The sequence below is a fragment of the Corythoichthys intestinalis genome, chromosome 14, assembly GCF_030265065.1.
Source record: "Corythoichthys intestinalis isolate RoL2023-P3 chromosome 14, ASM3026506v1, whole genome shotgun sequence".
Lineage (NCBI taxonomy): Eukaryota > Metazoa > Chordata > Actinopteri > Syngnathiformes > Syngnathidae > Corythoichthys > Corythoichthys intestinalis.
The window spans coordinates 11033966-11039105 of NC_080408.1; positions in this window are offsets into that span (position 1 = coordinate 11033966).

Here is a 5140-nt window from a genome sequence, read left to right on the forward strand (position 1 = left end):
TAACTTTTTCAGTTTTAGTCGATTTTAGCAATGCCGGTGGATAAAAGCGTTAGTGTTTTACCTTCAGTAAAACTGCGTTTCCCATGAGGACCAGCGCTGTGTTTCTAATGAGGATCTGCGTACACCCGCATAGCGTCGTAAAATCATAATGGTCGCTTGCAGATGGACTAAACAACATTCCTGTTTCCAGCAGCTGTGTGAAGGATGAATAGTAATAACGTAATGAATCCAGTTGTGACTAAACAATAGCATATGACTGTTAGCAACCATGTGGCTAAGTGTGGCTAACCCCCAGCACTGACGAGTTCGGTTGGAGGGGAGCGTCACGCCAGCAAGTGAAAGCCCGGCCAATGTTTACTGTGTATATCCTGGTAGCCGCCCTTTGTTTTTCCTCGTCAGACAAAACCTTTAGTCACTGTTGCCCTACCATCTTTGCAGAATTTGCATGAAGGGGGAAGTGGCGTATGCCCTAAAGCAGTCAGCACATTTTTTTGTGTGTGGCATGGTTCCTGCCACCCTTCTCCAAGTAATTAGTGACGGTGAAAGTGATACAGACCCCCATTGCAGGGGTGGGTATTAACGCGTTACATGTACATTACTCTGGTACATTTACTTGAGTAACTTTTTGAGAAAAATGTACTTCTAAGAGTAGTTTTACGAAGCCATACTTTTTACTTATACTTGAGAAGATTTCTGAAGAAAAACCCTACTCTTACCCCGCTACTTTGGGCTACACAAGAGTTGTTACATTTTTCCTCTCTATTCTACGTATTACACTTATTTTTTGGGGGGGGCCAGTGATGGCAAAAGTAGCTCTACCAGTTTCACCAATGAGATGTCGCAACAATAATCACATGACTCCATTACACCAATCTGACACAAGCTTGCCGTTCTATGATCACGCCAGCCTCTTCAATCATGTAGCGGCTTAAAGCACCGTGAAAAATGAAGTACTTGACATAGCGCTGCCCTCAACATGAATCGAAAGCATGGATTTAAACCTCTCTCCCAGCTTTTATTTGGCATCGATTGACCACGGAAAAGTGGAGGTATGATTCTTTCAATTTCATAATAGTAACTATGAAGGAAGTTTTTACTATTCAAACTAGGACAGGGGTTCTTAACCTCTTTATTCTATTTCTTTCAACTCCTAACTCTGTATCTAATGGGAGGAGAAACTGGTTTGCTCAGTAGAAGGTTGACTCGCACTTGGTATGAGGAAGTACTATAACAGACTTATAGGCACCGTGCACTGCGTAGATAATAAAACATTCGCGTCACATTTTACGTCATGAAAGTAGTATATGATGCAAGGCTGTGACCAAAAAATGAGAATGTAGACATGATAAACAAACAAAATGGGAGTATATCAAACTGTTGATGGGACTGTTTGATGGGACTCACGCATGGCTGGATGTGATTGGTCGCACTCGGGTGGGGCGCCTCGGTGCCGGGATTGGCGATAGGGCAGCTCAGGGTCGGTTGCCAATGGGCTTACACTTACAAGGGATTCACACGATTTCTGGGTTCGAGATCACAGAGCTGATTTGTGTACGCTCCATCCCTCCCAATCACTTATCTTATAGACCCTACCCACCGACGTCACAAAATCACGTGATCGCTGTATTGTTCCGCCCCCTTGTCCGTCATTTTGTGTCTGTATTATCAATGGTCTCAATTGATCGAGCAATTTATAATGCATTTCATGGAAGACCTAGTGCTTTCGGATGCCGTAAACTCACTTGATGCGTTGCATAAAAGGCGTTATGTGGAAAAGCTTCAGTTTATCCATTCGCCAGATCCATATTTGATGCCTGAATCGATGTTTTTCGACCCGCTGTCTTCGGCGTATTTGCCGGACATCTGCTAGCTACCCTGATATTTACAACTATCTTGTCCACACAAAATCAGCCTATTCTCACGAAAGTTTGAAAAACTTTAAGAGCTTGGAGGCTTATAAATACTTCGTTGCTGGTTGGGTGAAACAGGTCCTCGTCCACGAAAATTCGGCAGGAATCTATCTTGTGCTTGGAAAGGTGAGTTACGAAATTTTCTATTCAAAATCTTTTGTTCTTGCTAACATCCACTGTCAAGTCTAATGTATTTCATGTCATTTGTCAATGGAGCTAGGGCTTTTAATGTTTATATGGTTTAGCGATAGCACTCTCACTACATACATACGTGTATGTTGTCGGCGATTAGCCTAGCAATGATCTTAATTGTGGTTGTCAGCCCAAAACCTTCTAAATATATATTAAATGCATCTTACCAGATATAAAATGACTACTACATAATCTGTGGTCATCGTTTGGAGCCCAGTTTTCTCATCGAATTCCAGCAGCCCATCTCGCTCTCTCGGAATCCGGTAGAACTTCAAGTCTCTCCGTCTATCTTCTCTGTTATTGCAACCGACCGCCACACACACCATTTTGATTATTAATGTTAACGAGCAGAAAAACACGCCGTAAATAGGAGGAATGTACGTAGCCGTAACAGGTAAACGCGATGTGTTGACGGACAATTGGGCGGCACCAGTCAGGAGGGCGGAGTTGTGACGTCACGTGGGTAGGGTCTATAGACTCACCCCCCCCCCCCCCCCTTTCCCTGGTCAACAGGCCCCTCCACGTGGTGTCAACCGGAAATACATCTAGCTGACGATAGCACCAACATATTCATAGTTAGTGTAGGCATTCAATATACCAGGGGTTTTCAACCCAGTCCTCAAGGCACACTGTGGGTCCTGGTTTTTGTTCCAGCCGATCCAGCAGAGACAGTTGAACCAATGAGGCTTCTGCTAAAACAAGCCACACCTGACTGCAATCAACTGATTGCACTTGTAAAACACCAGATTGGGGAAAAAGTGTTGTCATCTTGTTTGGTAAGAATGAAATCCTGCACCCACAGTGTGCCTTAGTGGAATAGGTTGGGGACCCCTGCAATATACCGTATTGGCCCGAATTTAAGACGGTGTTTTTTGCATTGAAATAAGACTGAAAAAGTGGGGGTCGTCTTATATTCGCAGTCTAGACATTATACCCATTCACGACGCTAGATGGCACCAGATATCATTGAAGCGATGTTCTGTCATGACAGATCTCAGCTACTCTCAAGGTAAACCAGTTTGCATTATTTTATTGCTATGTTTTTCTTTATTCAGATTTGTTTCAAGACTACAGTTACAGTTAGACTTCACTTTGATGGTTAATGCAGTTATTGCAATTTTGTTGTTTTATCACAATAGATTGGTTTATTTACATTTCAAAAACCAGAAACCAATCATATACGAATGTGATTGCAATTTAGTTTACAGATGTAAATGTTCAGATATTAAGATTTGAATGAAGCAAAATAACATGCTTTTTCTCTCAAATATTTTGTTGTAATCATTTGTTTCAGATGTACTGTAATTATTATCTGTATAAAAATTAATTTGGTGTTCAAAAAGTCTTTTTTTCAAAGTTGCTACTTGAAAAAGGGGGGGGGTCGTCTTAGAATCAGGGCCGTCTTATATTCGGACCAACATGGTATTTCTTGTTGTTGTTTGTGTTTCTTTTCTTTTCTATTGTTTCCCCATAACCCAGTGCTTCTCAATTATTTTCTGTTACGCCCCCCCAAGGAAGACGTAAATGTTTCGCGCCCCCCCCAACTCTCTGCCGCCACTGTAAATAGTATCATTTGTCTATAATATTACTATAAGTACGCCTCAGCCTAACATTGTGTCCTTTTTTTCTATTAAAGAAAAAAAGTAACATAGATCAACTTATAATAAAGTAAAACTTTATTAACATTGTTTTGCTTGTAACAGAAAAGACAACGCGCATCAATTTGCCTGAAGTAAAAAAAAAAATTTAAAAGTCACATCCAAACTTTAAAAATACACTCAAGGTACATTTCTGACCATTTGATACTGAAAAATAAAATGTAATAAAATCAGTAAATAATAACAAATTCAAAATGATTAGAAACATTTACTCTTCAGGACAACATGCCAAAAAATTTGACCGAAAAAAACAAAACTGAATAGAAGGGGGGGGGAGTGTCTTTGGACAGAAGGAGTTGTTATTTTCGCTGATTCACCACAGTGCTCACTGGTTTACTGATATAACACTGACAAAGCGGGACGATTGTGACATTTGGCAATATTCGGCACGTTTTCGCTGAAAAACAATCAAGCGGCTTATCAATGAGATTGAGGCCTAATGTCTTTAAGTGGCGTCTTAACTGATTTGGCTTCAGACTCTCCCCTATAATCATTTTTAGACTCAGTAAACAGTGGTCTTTCCTCATTTCCCACTATATTAAAAGTCAAAGGCAAAAGACAAACGGCCCGAAAAAAGCGCATTCTCGGCGGCCGAGGGAGAACCGTAGGTGAGGGCGGTGGTCGTGACGATCCCAAGCCGAAAACGGCACTTCTCGGCCAGACACGTGAGAACCGGAGAAGACAGTGGGTCGCTGCGTGATTCCAGCTGTGCATGAGTCTCTTCCGTGTGCTCTTGCTTACTTCAAAAATACTGCACGCACTTTGAAAATGAGAGCGCCACTGCCACCCACGGAGTGGATGTGCAAGTACACTTTATTCTAGTACGGCAAAAAAAAAAAAGCATGTTCCCCGAGGTCACTCGCGCCACCCCTGGCATCACTCTGCGCCCCCCTGGGGGGCGCGCCCCATCATTTGAGAAGTACTGCCATAACCCCTTCCTGTTCGCTGCTTTGTCTTAATAAAAGAGGTATGTTGAATGATCACAATGGGAGGATGTCATACTCCAGTGTGAAACATTAAAACTGTTCAGACCAACCGGACACTTAGACTTCCATTCTCCATGTCAAACAGCTGAAAAGAACAGGTTTAATATATATATATGTATATATTTTAAGTTACCTAGTGTTGCTTTAAATCAAGCTGGTAATTTGGCGCCCTCTACAGACGGAGCGAGAAATAAATCAATAAATTATATAATAAATTATTTTGGCAGAATAACAAATAAGCTTAATGAAACTTTTCGTGTTATTGTTGTTATTAATATTAAATAACAGCAATTCAAGTGAGAAAGATGAGAGAATTCGTTGGGAGTCGGCTTTTTTTCCGTCTCGATTAGCTCCCCCTCTGTCTATCGTGCATCGATTAGTCAGGTCTGCTACA